This window comes from Macrosteles quadrilineatus, unplaced genomic scaffold, assembly GCF_028750875.1.
Source record: "Macrosteles quadrilineatus isolate MER2022 unplaced genomic scaffold, UCM_ALF_1.0 Scaffold_6__1_contigs__length_79288215, whole genome shotgun sequence".
NCBI classification, from domain to species: domain Eukaryota; kingdom Metazoa; phylum Arthropoda; class Insecta; order Hemiptera; family Cicadellidae; genus Macrosteles; species Macrosteles quadrilineatus.
The window spans coordinates 33,843,647-33,859,136 of record NW_026542599.1 but is presented as its reverse complement, the minus strand read 5'-3'; the positions used below and the strand labels follow the sequence as shown (position 1 = coordinate 33,859,136).

General features: G+C 34.5%; 1 protein-coding gene across 1 annotated transcript in view; it reads right to left on the bottom strand.

The window, feature by feature from the left end:
- Positions 1–15,490, bottom strand: part of LOC128996423 (coiled-coil domain-containing protein 124) — a 463,618-nt gene that overhangs the window by 369,168 nt on the left and 78,960 nt on the right. The window lies entirely within an intron of this gene.

Genomic DNA, 15,490 nt, shown 5'->3' with positions numbered 1-15,490 from the left:
AAACTTGCTGATAATGACAAAATTGATTGAAGGTTTACTAATAGAAAACCTATTTCTGTTCATAAGATAAAACTATAAATGCCTCAAATTAAATTTTATATTTTTTAATTATAAAATTAAACTGTCATAACCTAACCAAACTAACCAAACTTGCTGATAATGAAAAAATTGAATGAAGGTTTACTAATCGAAAAAATAGTTCTGTTCATAAAATAAAACTATAAATAGCTCAAATTCAATTTTATAATGTTTTAATTATAAAATTTAACTGTTATAACCTAACAAAACTAACCAAACTTGCTGATAATGCAAAAATCTTAGACAAAAAGTTTGTGCCCCCGATGAGTTTCGAACCTGGTACCATAAGAATCATGGCCCAGCACGCTAACCACTGGACCACCAAGGCCGATTGCTTCGTATCGTTTCATTGCGCTAATGGTGTTCCCTCAGCCAATAGAATGCTCTCATTTTATTGTTATTAAAATAACTGCAGCTGAAATAAAAATTGTGCCGCCCGCGCCCGAGTGATCGTCGATCGAGAGGGTTGAGTTGAGTTTTTTAGTGGTCCTTGTCGAATCGGAAAAACAGAATCAGAATCTCAGAATCAACAACACTACTGACACTCGACGTTCTGTACCCACGGGCAACTCAGTCTACGCATGCGCAGAAAGCTCTTGAAACACTTTCCGAGGTAACTGTTACTTCTGATGTGTATTAGCTTCTCTCAGCTTTCCGCTGTAACTATTATTCATTCATTGAATTAAGTTATGGTTACTAGTTGACAGCTCTCGACAGCTGTACCAATTTGAAGTAGGGTGAGTGCACCAGTGAATGACCACCCCCCAGTGAATGACTGTTTTGTATAAAAAACATCATATCAGGCTTTACGTTTTTCCCTGTGTATCACAAACTGTTTTAAATATAACTTTGGAGCCTTATTAAAATACACCCTCTGACTGATTCAAAAATTAATGTCAATCATCCTTTTGCATCATAAACAAAATTAGATGTTTCAAAGCAGTTTATTGTTAAGCTTCCCACTATGAATGGCGTCTCGCACAAACATGGTTGGCCGTAATTTATCATGGTTCCTTAATTATTGATTGGAACTGTAAATATATTATTCTACATGTTATTCACAGTTTTAGGAACATATTCCTAGGGCCTGGAACAGACTTTCTCATTCTAGTAAAAAGAAAGGCATTGAAAAATGTAACACAGTTACAACAAGAAGCATTAGTCTGCCCCTGCCCTGTCTTGTTAGCTATTGTTTGCTTATTATGTTGTTGTTTTTGCCCTGTGTCACTCCTGTGTTATAATTACTCCCCTCTTCATAGTTAATTAAATCGGGGTGAGGTTCATTTGTCCGAGTTTTCAACTGTCCGAGTTTGTTAAAAATTACAAAATATTTGAAAAATCATTTGTCCGAGTTTTCAACTGTCCGAGTTTTGATAAATAACTAATAATAATTAGATAAATCAACTGTCCGAGTTTTCATTTGTCCGAGTTTTTAAATTATTAAAAAAAATATCAAAATATCATTTGTCCGAGTTTTCAACTGTCCGAGTAGGGGCAACATCAAAATGTGACAATGCGCGCCGAGACTAGCGTGTCTAAAGCGCTTGTTCAGAAGTCGATGTGAACCCCTTCTGTGAAGGAGTCGGGCATTGTGCGAGCCGCGAGAGGCCCTCACGTCGACTTGAGAAAAATTATATTATTTTTATTATAAGACTAATTTTACAATTTTTAATTATAAAATTTAACTCTCATCACCAAACACAACCAACCAAACTTGCTGATAATATAATAATGGCGGGGTATTTTATATTATCAGCAAGTTTGGTTGGTTGTGTTAGGTGATAAGAGTTTAATTTTATAATTAATAATTGTAAAATTAGTCTTATATAAAAATAAAATAATTTTTCGTAATTCGACGTGAGGGGCTCTCGCGGCTCGCACGATCCCTGACTCCTTCACAGAAGGGGTTCACATCGACTTCTGAACAGGCGCTTTAGACACGCTAGTCCCGGCGCGCAGTGTCACATTTTGATGTTGCCCCTACTCGGACAGTTGAAAACTCGGACAAATGATATTTTGATATTTTTTAAATAATTTAAAAACTCGGACAAATGAAAACTCGGACAGTTGATTTATCTAATTATTATTAGTTATTTATCAAAACTCGGACAGTTGAAAACTCGGACAAATGATTTTTCAAATATTTTGTAATTTTTAACAAACTCGGACAGTTGAAAACTCGGACAAATGATGTGATCCCATTAAATCGTCTCACCAGTTTGAGATACAAGATTGAACCCTTTATGTGTTGCCTTTGATTGGACTCTTTGCCATAGAGCTTGGTTAAATAACAATTTCTAAATACTAGCCTAGGCACTGCAAAAAAATGCTATATCAGATGCTTATTATTTACAGGTTGGGCAAATGAGTAGGTCTATGCCTATTTCCCCTAAATGTTAATGCGTGTAACTATAAAATTTAAAATTAAACCTTTTCCACTTTAACGCTATATGTTCATAATGTAAGGAAAAAGTTAAAACCTCTAGGCTTATGTAATTCAATATAAAAATTACTTTTGAATACCTAAGTTATATAGTGTTTATTAAAATCCAGATGCATACGCAGTATTATTAAAATTTATATTTGTCCTTGATTATGCGCAAACAAGTCAAACCCTTTACATAAAGTTATTTCAATTTTTTGCTACCACACTAAGGTTGAAACCAATATTTATTTATTTCCTCTCGACGGTTACACCATTTTACAGCAAATCATGATAGTTTCTAATAGATCACAAAAGTACTAAAACAACAGTAACTTTAACAATAAATATAACAAATAATATTTTAATAACAAAAGCAAAAGAGATTTGAACGCAATACAACAATAATAAGTAGCTACAATTTTGAAAAGATACTAGGGCTGCTTTCTTATTTACAGCAAATCTAAATAATAAATACCCCCGCCGCAGCAAATCTGCCGACTAAGCGAATTTCCATTTGTCTGAATTGATTTTCAATTAAATATTTTTTAATAACATTAGGTTTAACGAGTACCTAGGTTTGCTGCTACAAGGAAACTAATGAAGTGTGTTTTTTAGTAAGATATTGATAGCTTAGTACAAAATAAATAAATTTGCCAAGTTTGATAAAAATATATCCATAAACAAGCAAACTACAACATTTGACAATATTCTCCATAAGAATAACATGGGAATTTTAAATTTAATTTTTGTTTAAAGTTTCTCCGTTATTACTAATAACCGAACAAAAATACTTTTATTATACAAAATTATTTGTTTTTTTAAGCTCTTTAAAAAGGTCTAAAGAGAAATTGGGAAATTTTGTGTTTCGAGGGTCAAAAGTGAGAAAACCCAATTTTTACCCCATAAAACCCCCCGTAAAGCTCCGTTCCCATAGTCCGATCATGCTGGTTCGCGAACTCATTCAAGTTTATCCCGCTTTACACCTTTAAACCAAATTTCATCAAAATTGGACAAAAATTACTCAAGTTATCGCGTTCACGGACGTATATATATATATAAATATATATATATATATATGAAAAATAGAAAAATAGGGCTACTATACATAAATAAAGATTAAACATTAATAAACTTAGTACCCAAGTAAAATTATTTATTAAAATATTTTAATAAATAATTTTACTTGGGTACTAAGTTTATTAATGTTTAATCTTTATAAATATATATATATACATTTGAACGAATGGTGTTTTTAGCCTCTGGGTACATCAAAATGAATAAACGGTATCAGCATTCTGACACATACTTTCTCCCATAAGTTTGTCAACAACCATTATCATGTGTAAGCGGTAAGAGTAAATATACGGAAATGGGATTTGTACAATTTTGTTCAGAGTTTAAAGGACTACATACTAAATTTTTATGAAAATCGTTCGGGCCATTTTTGTGAAAATCGGATTTTTCCGTTATTTTATGGGGTTTTTATGGGAAAATAACATAATTTACAATAACTTTTGAACCATAATTTTTACAGAAATGGGATTTGTACCATTTTGTTCAGAATATAAAGGACTATAACATACAAAATTTTTATCAAAATCGTTCGGGTCGTTTTTGGGAAAATCCTATTTTTCTGTTTTTTATGGGGTTTTATGGGAAAATCCCCATTAAAAATAATTTTTTTTAATATGAAAAAACTATCAAAACTTTAAGGACCATAACATAATATGTTAAAATAAAACCAGATTTTTTTCTAAAATCCTATTTTTTCGGTTTTTTATAGGTTTTTATGGGAAAATCCCCATTAAAAATAAAAATTTCAAAAAAATGAAAAAAACACCTGGAGATACCATGGATTAGAACCTACATACCAAATTTCATCGAAATCGGACAACAGGTGTAGTCCCTAGCTCTGTACACATCCAGACACACAGATACGGGGTTTTACCGAATACTCGCAAACACCTAATTGTGGCATCTTTCAACCTGCGGCCACCAGTGGATGAAGGAAGGTGGTAGAAACATGTCTGCATCGATATTTTTAATGAACACTCCATTTTAACATCTAACATTCCAGTTTTTAAATTGTGGCACCATGCCACAAATCGGTATATATCAACAGTGTGTGGACAGGATGCCACTAATGCGTTGTAGTGCTTGAGCGGTGTGTGCGCCCCCCCTACTTCTCGCGTGCGCTGTTGCCAGTTCTCCGTTCTAGCACAGAAAACGTACTACTATAACCCAGAATGCCAACCGCATGGTAAAAAGCATTAAGCGGTTTGAGAGAGCTTTGCCTGTCAATCCGTAGGCAGCACCACCAGCGTTGCTATGCTATTGCATGGCAACGCTGGTGGCGCTGCCTACGGATTGACAGGCAAAGCTCTCTCAAACCGCTTAATGCTTTTTACCATGCGGTTGGCATTCTGGGTTATAGTAGTACGTTTTCTGTGGTTCTAGTTCCTTCATTCCGTTCTGTATTCATGTGGCTATGCCCTAGCCGCTGTAGCTCATTTCCCATCGCTCATGACGTCGTCTTTTATTAGTGTAAGGATTTTATATGAAGTTTTTTTCAAAGCTCCAATAATTTTTACAATTAATGGATTTAAAGTCAATGGACCAAATGAAATGTCGTGAGGATTACATAAAACTACATGCTATTTTGTTGATATTTTATCGTCACATTGTATGTATGGTTTACGAACTGAGATACTTGGAATAAAGGCCTTAATGTGCTGGGTAAATTGTCAGTTTCATGGGAATATACAAGAAATCTATTCTATCTATATATTAATTACGTAAGCCGATTCTTTGCGTCAAAATTGTGGGCGACTGGGAAGTCGTAGAATGACGTGAGAGGGCTCAAATTAAAGGTCTTTATCCCGTGACGGCGGGAAAAATAGTGAAATTCCCAAAATCTTAACAAAAAATTAGATATAACGTACAATGTTCTCCATAAGAATAGCATTATAAGGCATTTACTGCTGATTTTTGTTTACTTCAATCCAGCTGATCGTGATTTTATCATTAGCAAGTAAGCTTACATTTGGATTACTCATTTGCCAGTCAATTCTGCAATGTAATGTATACTATATAAAACCAACTATATAAAGGGATAACGTTACCTTTAATAATCAAGACTTTTTAGTTATGTCAAAGTTGAAATAAATTGTTTTCAAGATTTAAGAAACGATTCAAGATTAAAAGAAGATCTTCTTTGTTTTTATTTCAAAACATATGTAAAAGATTTATTCCAATTTTTTTTAATTTACTAACATTTATATTTGAGATTTATTGTAGTGTTTAATCAATATTTTGTATGAAGTGGAATAACCTCAACGGTTACTCTTAGAAAACAATTTGGGAATAGAGATGAAGTAGGTTCGTACAGGTATTTAAACGAACCAAAAATATTTATGTCGTGATTAGTTTCGATAACTGGGTAATGGAACCCTAACTAGCCGCAAAATAGTTAGTAATTAGACGTTGACTAGGCCCTTTTTTGGTAGAATATGTAAATCAATCGCACCTTTAGGAGGATTAACACCACATACTTACACTAGGCTAATAGTGGTTTTTTAATGTTGATCACAAACAAATTTAGGTCCAAGTTCTGTCAATGGGATGCCTTTACTTAAGAATAATTTTGTTAAACCTTTACAAAATGAGCATAGACTTAGAAATAATAACTGGGTAGGGTATCTCAACACACCATTTTTTGCCTTTTCTTATTTGACGAAGACAATTTCCAATACTGTATTTCAATCGGGGAAGCCTTGTTATCAGCATTAACCAAAAAACCAAAGCTACCTTAATAAACCAATATTTATTCATAAACATGTTTGCTGCCTTTAGCAGTTAAACCTCTGGAATCATTCAAATTCTTTATTGAACATAACGTCATCAACAAAAGCAAACAAAGACAAACAACAAACTGTTTTGTTTTTTTTTGCACAAAAGATATGTTGTAGTGGGATATCTAGGCCTATCCTGACATATAGATAATTTGATTCTGAGTTTGTTTAAATATTCCAACAATAATTCCTTTTCCGTAGCTTTTTAGGGACTATGTCCCTACAAGCCACTAGTTTACGTTAAAATACGCAATAAGTATGACTCCGTTTTTTCTGTATGCATATAATTAATTCATGGTAATGTAAAAGTATGCGTAACGAATTTTTCACCTCACTATGATGTTTTTAGCTGTTTTACATACATTTAGCTGGTTTATATTGGTGGCTGAAAGTTACGTTATGCTGGCCATGCCAGCTGTCATCGTCATATGGGGACCGAGCAGGGGTTTACATCCCTAGGGCCGCAAAATCACTTGTTCGCCTATTTACTTAAAACATTAATGTATATTAAATGCACAAGCAGTATCCATGGCATTGCAATAGACTTGTTTTTCGTCACAGCTGCCTAGACAACTATTTATTGTTATTTTTGATTTTGCTGATTCCTCAAAATATTTCACATAAATAAGAGGGACGTTATATTGCAAAACATACTTGGGTGAAAAATAGCGCTCGTACCACGAGCCAAAATGGGTTTGCAGCTCTCGATCGTTTCACGTTCTCGACTTCGTCCCGAACTTAAAACCCGATATCGAGTCGGCAAAACCTCACTGTAGGCCCTAGGTACGAAATATACTATTTTTTTACGGTGGATTTAGAGACCCAAAGATTCTCACCCCGTTGCGAAGCATGGGCAGATAGTTAGTTATAAGATTATAAAGTCTTTACTGTTTTGTCTGTACATTGCGTAGACTCATGAAGTGTTTGGTTATTTCTACGTTGTATATAATAAGATAGCCGAAACGAGTCTTGTGTATATATCTGTACGTTTGTTTGATTCTTACTGTCATTGTGCCTGTAACGCCAAAATTCCAATTCACGTGTCCTACCTTGGGAAAACTAGAGTACCGTTCATGATCCAAATAGTTTTGTAATTGTTTGAATAAATTTGCCAAGTTTGATCAAAATATATCCATAAACAAGCAAACTACAACATTTTACAATATTATTTATAAGAATAACAAGGGAATTTTAAATTTACAATTTTTGAATTTGTCCTGTTACCAATAACCGTCCAAAAACACTTTGATATACTAAATTATTTGTTTTCTAAGCTATTTAAAAAGGTCTGGATATAAATTGGGAAATTTTGTATTTTTAAGGTAACGTTTTTCTCCATTTCATATATTAGTAACAATATGTATAGTATCAAATTCAGTAATAACATTGACTACTGTATTTAAACCTTAACACAAGTGTTTATATATTCATTGAGGCTACTGGTGCTACCGCTGATGGCTTATGCATGTGTACGTTAGTAGCTAGCAGACAATTTGCCAACTAGGAACATGAAATAATCAGCTGTTCCCCGTCCTCACTGTCGCGGTTGCTCGCCTAGCATGTCAACAGCTGACTGCTGTAAAAATTGGATGAGGCGACAGTAACTTTTTCTAGTACGCTTCTTTACCATGGCATCTGCCAATTCAATTTTGTCCTAAAAAATGTATATACATCTCTAATATTTGTTGCCAACTAACAAGCAATTTAAATATAAAAAAAAACTATTGTTAATCATCCTGCAAAACTGCTAATAATTCATGATCAAATTTGCATCAGAATTCCGTTATAAATCAACGATCACATAAGACCAATAGATGGAGCACATCTATATAACTAACATACAAGCAGTTGAAGCCAGGTCCGCCATCTTAGTGCAGGTTAGAATTGGTAGATGCCAATGAAACCGGCACCAAAACTCAATGTCCAGCTTCAAAATAACTTGACATTTAGACTAAAGGTAAATCGTTGACACTTCGTGTGTAAGATGTCAATTAGTCTAGGACACTATTGGTTCTAATTAAAAGCTCAAAAGTTTATATTTTCTATTTTAAATCTTGAAATAAAGTCGGTACTTTTAAATGAGTTTTTAAATATGACATATCAAAGTTTGTCGGCTGCTACTGTTTTTATTTCTTCGTCAGGTAAGTAAAAAAACTGTGGATTTTGTGGCTAAAGAGCTCAATTTCTTGGATTATATATTTTTTTAAATTTTTATAAAGGAGAGTTGTATAAAGAGTTTCAGAAACCATCTTGTGACTTTGAAAATTTTTACATTGTAAACCAAACGCTAAGCCTTTAACACACTTTAATACGATATAGATACATATATTATAAATTAATTTGTAGCTTTTTAGAATTTTTCTTTCGCCCAACAAGTTTTTGTAATTATTGTAAACTAACTTTTTCTAAGATACGGTAAACGCTAGGAAACAAATTAAAAGCGTAATTTAAAGGCCATTGTTCAACCGTCATGAATTGTTACATACCAACCTTTAGGGCCCATTGGTGACATTGGGGGGTGGAAGTCTAAATTTAGTTCATGACAATTACGTCAATGACCTTGAGCTCTGCTAGTAAGATGCTGTTGTATGGTAGCGTGTCGGGGAGAAGGGTAAAATTATTGTTCATGCTTACTCATTCGCTCTTACCCACAAACAAATTTATTTCAAGCCTAAAATGAAGAATGTAGATCTAACTTCTATATTCGTTTGGAAAACGTCAGTAAGAGGCAAGTCTAGACTGTTCCTATGTATGCGCGGTCCATCACTAGTTACTTTCTTTACTTATTTTTTTTGAAAGCCTATGTGTCGATTATGTATCTTGAGCAATGTAAAATCAAGATGACGTTGTTCAAACTAAGATATAAGTTTGGACTTCCTTGTGTGACCAAAATGGTCGCCTACAGAGCAACAGAAGAATCTACAATTTCTTATAAAATCAGTTTTATTGACATTTGCAGACAGTTTTATATAATTGTTTTAAGGAAACCCAAAATCTATTGGCAATCATAAGTTAATATGATTTGAACTTTTTGCCTTATACAAATGAAATACCATGTGCATGGTCCTCTGGTCCTGTTAATACAATTTTTTGAAGGGTTTCTTTTATAATTTAAAACTATGTCATTGCACAAGCATTTTCAAGGACTCTCTGCAGTTTTGCGTACTCTTGCAACTACTAATTCAAGAATCAGTTTGATGACCGATTAAAAATAATGTGTTTATACGTTATAAAGATTCAACTGTTAAATTTCATAGTTTTTTAGGGTGGGACTGGAAATTTAGACTATATTAAAGATTTGCATTCATAGTAGAACATTATATACTTTAAGTAAACCAACAGAAAAAGATTGTTTAAAATTTTCAAGTTCATTTTAGAACAAACTGTTTGCTCCGCCTCCCAGTTAACTGAGAATTTCAAGAAGTAAAAACATATTAAATAAATAATAAGTGAAGTTAAATATATCCCACAGTGATTTTAAAAAAACATTACACAAACTTCACGGATGCCAATATACTTCTAACAACCTTACTAGGAATTTCCTAAAACTAATATTGTACGTTGAAATAGGTTTATCTATCTATCTATTCTATTATATATTCTATTCTATACTATTATGAAGAAGAGGGGGTGTCTGTGTGTGTGTTTGTATGAGCTAATCTAAAAACATACTGATCCGACTATGCTCAAATTGCACACAAATGAAGCTACAGCTCCGAGGATACATATAGAACTATTGCCGCTTCGATATTCACCTAGGGCTTTCAAAAATCTGAGATGATAGATTTAAAAGTAAATATTGATTGATGGTATCCATGGTAACAAAGAACAAACCTAGTAAGTTTAAAAATGTAAACAAGCAGAACTAACTAACTGTCAAATTGATTTTGATTTCACAATTCAACACAGCTGGTTCAAACCTTATTAAATACTGCACGAATATTAGAACAGAGGGGGTAAGGATTATAAATTTAAAATAATGATGTCACTAGCCTGAATGTAAACATTATTTAACATTACCTAAAGGAGCTGCCAAACCATATGTAAATGTAATTTCATTATTATAGGATTGTTTCGGTAACAGTACTTCATTTGTTTATGATCTAACTATACTGAGTCTGTTTGTTAATTATACTTAAATATACTTAATTTTGTGAAATGTTGTAATAATATTTATTTATTTTTATAATAATTCATTGTAAAAGAAATCATTCGATGGATATAGGAAATAATCAACATTCTATATTGCCTTATCAACCTAGGCCCTTATCCTGAGTTATGTGGTATTTGGTATTTAGTTCTTTTGATTTATTTGTTTGTAAACAGTAATATAACCCCCCTGCCCCAGCAAACCTATAGACTGAGCGAATTCCCGTTTGCCTGATTATAATTTCACCAAAATATGTTAGAAAATTGCCCTATTAACATGTTTGGAACTATTGTGATAGGTTTTCGTTTACAGTGCAAACCATTAAACACATTCTTTTATTATAGGTATATGTGTGCTACACTATAGGATACCGTATAAATTAAAAGACCATATTTTCTTAAACCGTTTCCTCTCCCATCACTGCAATGATCATGTTCTACTTATATGCCAACCCCGTACGAAGGACGGGTATTCTACTAGTTATTAATAAAGTTGAGAATACTAAAGGTTCTACAAAACAAAACATTGAATAATAAAAATACATTTGTATGAAAGTAACAGATAGATTGACAAAATTGTAAAACGATCGTATAATATCTAACAATATCAAATTATTTACAGTATCACGGTTACAACTTTTAAACTACTTTTGTTATGACTCAATGTTAACCTTTTTAGGACCTTTCATTTTATGCTTTTGTTAGTGGGGACTGGTTAAAACACCACAGTAGGTTTTACAAATATGATTGTGACATGATATTATAATCTGAACTAGATTATGCGTGTTGATAATAATATGTATTTTAATTTAAGTACTTTAATTGATTCGGTTATATGTTTACCTCATATAACATTTGAACATGGATTGAAACATTAGATGTCTTTGGAATACTCTGAGAATGAGAAGCAAAACATAACTTTCAGCAATGATGCATCGAAATCTACCTTTACTGACTGATTCAGAAATGTAATTGCAAAATATTTTGTCAACATGACTAAAATGTTAAAAAAAATAGATGTATCAGCACGAAATAGTTTGTAAGATAAAAAAAGCAGTCTAGGACAACTTATATAGCGTTCTAACCTCAAACATTGTTATTGTTTCAGTGTACAAATTCAATTGATACAAAATAACCACGTTACCAATTTCTGTTTGTAAACAAAAATCAATTTTTTAATGGTTGCGTTATAGTTATAGCTATTTACATTACAAGTGTAGTAAGAGCGTTTTTACTTCACGCAGGTGAATATTGTGCAACGAGCGGAAGCGAGTTGCATAATTCACCTAAGTGATGTAAACAGCACGCTCTTGCGTAACGTGTAACGTACAAGATTTTACCTGACCCGACAATAAACATGGGTTACGTACAATATTTTTCATTATCCATTTCACTCATCTTCTATCAGTAACGTTCTTTTACTAACAAAAGCTAGGTTAGGTAGGAAAATACTTTAAGCATGATAATAACATTCAAGCGCACAGCTGATTTCTAGCGTCGAGCATCGTTGGCTCCATAGAGTTATATTTTTTAAGTTAAGCACTCAATGTTATTTAAATGGGTTTCTTTACATCACCGAGTGAGTTTTTGATACTTTACATCACTCGAGAAGTAAGGAAGTTGTATACATCACGCTTGGGATAGGGAAGTTTAACATGGTGGGTTAGGTAAAATCAATTTAAATTATTCTTTACTACACAAATTATTTGTAATGTAAAACATTGTTCAGCACTCGGAGCAAAAGTATATTATTTATGGTACTTAAATTGTTTTATAGTACGTGGCAGTATAGTATTATTAGTTTATTAGTTGCTTGTTGCACTGTTCTACACACTGCTCAAGCTCTACAACTCATTAAGTGGCATCCTGTCCACACACTGTTGATATATACTGAATTGTGGCATGGTGCCACTATTTCGAGTGTAGGCTGGCGCGAGAATTGGCAACGTAGCATTTGGAAAGTTATAGTTCCGGCGGACGGCGCGAGGCGCGCTAGCTACCTGTATGGTTTCGTGTTCCACAATTCGGTGTGTACCTGCGCTACTTAAACTCACATCAACGAGTTCAAAAATACTCAATTGTGGCATGTGATGTTTAAACGACGTAATAATGCTGGAAACCCTCAAAAATGATCGAATTAGCTGTGGCACCCTGAAAAAGGTGCCACAATTTTTGAAGGTGTCACAGTACGGCCGTGTGCCTGTGAAGGATGCCACTATTCGGTGAATACAAACACACAGACACACAGACACACACACAGACACACACACACACACACACACACACACACACACACACACACACAGACATCACTTCGAAAACCACTTTTTTGGGTCCAGGGGGACCCAAAACGAATATATCCACTCAAAACTCAAACTCGAAAATTTTGACGAAAACAATACTTTCTCCATATACTATGGTATAGGGGGAGAAAGTAAAAAGTAAATTGGTCTCGGGTCTAGTCTTACCGTGCCACCTACGGTAATAGCATAGATTAAACATAGTATGTTTAATCTATGGTAATAGCTACTTCCCTATAGGGAAATTCGCTAAAATGAGGCTAAATATGTTCAGTTAAAATAATATCAGAAATTGCTAACAAATTAGCCGAATGGTATAGTTTGTTTCGCAAGTGAGAAATGCACAGTAGCAAAAGTTAAAAAAAAGTTTTAGGCAGGACTATTTTATCTGGAATGGTTCCATCCAACCTGTTCCACAGAGCGACAACGCAAGTGTAGCAGTTGCAGTTCCAAAAAAAGTATGATATATTACTGTGGCGATGCGGTCTTGGACGGAGTGGTGATCGGACGTTGGCGTTAGATTAGATTAGATCACGACATCAGATTCATTCGATTCAAATCGAGCGAGATTGAGTTTGAGCCTTCGGCTTGCTTGGGAACGGACTGGACTGCGTTGTTCTTGTGGATGGAGTTGTGGACCGTGTGGACTGAGGAGAGTGGTTGGTTTGGTTTTTGGTGAGGTGACGCTTCTGGTGGGTGTGTGTCGTGTCTCTGTGCTAGTGTGTTTGGTTAACAAATTTTACGAGATTATCGTGACTTTTAGTTTGTTGTTTTATAAACTTGCAACATGTCGTCTAGATCTAGTGTTAAAAGAACGACTGTCTCCAGTCAAAGTGTTACTTCTTCAGCCGGAAGTTCTACATCTTCCCAAAGATCATCGAGTCCCCTGAGCCCTACCCGGTTTAGCCGGCTACAAGAAAAGAACGAATTGTGCAACTTGAATGATCGATTAGCAAATTACATTGACAAAGTAAGGCATTTGGAAAATGAAAATAATCGACTTACAAGGGAAGTTCGCACTCATGAGGAGACCAAGACCCGCGAGATCACAAGTGTTAAAAGTATGTATGAAGGTGAGCTGTCAGACGCCAGAAAACTACTTGATGAACTATCAAGGGAGAAGGCTAAACTGGAATTGGATATTCGAAGGCTCTATACTGAAAATGAAGATTTGAAGTCCAAGTAAGTAAACCTTCAAACTACTAAGTTAAGCCTAACTTACCGGCTCTATGACTGACTCACACATGTTTTAAACTTGGACTTAGGCCTAGGCCTAGGCTATCAACCAGTGTCTTCCATATCTGTTGGCACAAACAAACGAATGAGTAGTAGGTATTGATTATTCGATTGTTTAGTTCGATCCTATTGTTTGGTTAGTTAGGTTAGGTTAATCTTACCTAACTAACCAACATAGGGAGGATACACCTTCCCTATCAATCGATATTTTCATTCGGTCGTTTGTGGATGGATATGGAAGTGTACTCTCTGACACTACTGTACAGGCCCGTTCACACAGGGCGAGTTTACAAGCTACACGCCAGCGTGTAAGAAGCCGGCGAGTGTGCTTGTAGTCGTTCACACGATGCTTTTTCCACTCGCTCAGTAGCTGGCTTGAACCACATCCTCCAACATCTTTGAGTAACAAGCGTACAAGCACAAGCAACTGTGTTCACACTGGGCTACTTTACACGCCTACTCGCTTAAAAGCTGGCGAGTTGGCGTGTAAAGTAGCGGCAGAGTCAACTTTTTCCAAAGCTTTTTTACAAGCAGCTTTTAAGCGAGTACGTCGTTCACACTGAGCTATTTTACTAGCTGCGTCTAAAAAAGCCGGCGTGTAGCTTGTAAACTCGCCCCGTGTGAACGGGGCTTACCTGCACAGTGCACACTGTTGCAGGGTAAGACAAAATGTTAAAGGGGTTAAAATAAATGGTACCGTATCAGCAATCTGACACATACTTTTTCCCATAAGCTTGCCAACATCCTTTATCATGGGTAGACCTAAGCGGGGGGAGTAACTATTTGGTAGGAAAAAATCACAAAAGTTGCAACTTTTGAACCGTAATTGTTACAGTAAGTTAATGGGGGTTGCATTACCTTATTTTGTTTCGAATTATGAGGACCACAACACATTTTCTAGGATTTTTTATGGGAAAATAACATAACTTAAGTAGGTATACCGTAAGTTACAATAACTTTTGAACCGTAATATTTACAGTAAGTAAATGGGATTTGTACCAAATTTTGTTCAGAAGCTGAAGGACTGTAACATACTAAATTTTTATCAAAAATGTTTGGGCCATTTTTGAGAAAATATGATTTTTCAGTTATTTTAATGGGTTTTTATGAGAAATTCCCCATAAAAAAAAAATTAAAAACACCTGGAGATGATCATGGATTTCTACATAGGCCTAGCCTACATACCAAATTTCATCAAAACCGGACTACAGGTGTGGTCTGTAGCTCTGTATACATCCACATACACCACACACAAACACACACAGACATCACTTCGAAAACCACTTTTTTGGGTTCAGGGGGACCCAAAATGGATATCCACTGAAAACTCAAACGTGAAAATTTTGGCAAAAACAATAGGTTACTTTCTCCATAACCTACTAAGTTATGTATGATAGGGGGAGAAAGTAAAAACACATACTTAGGCCTAGTTATCAATGAATATTATACTG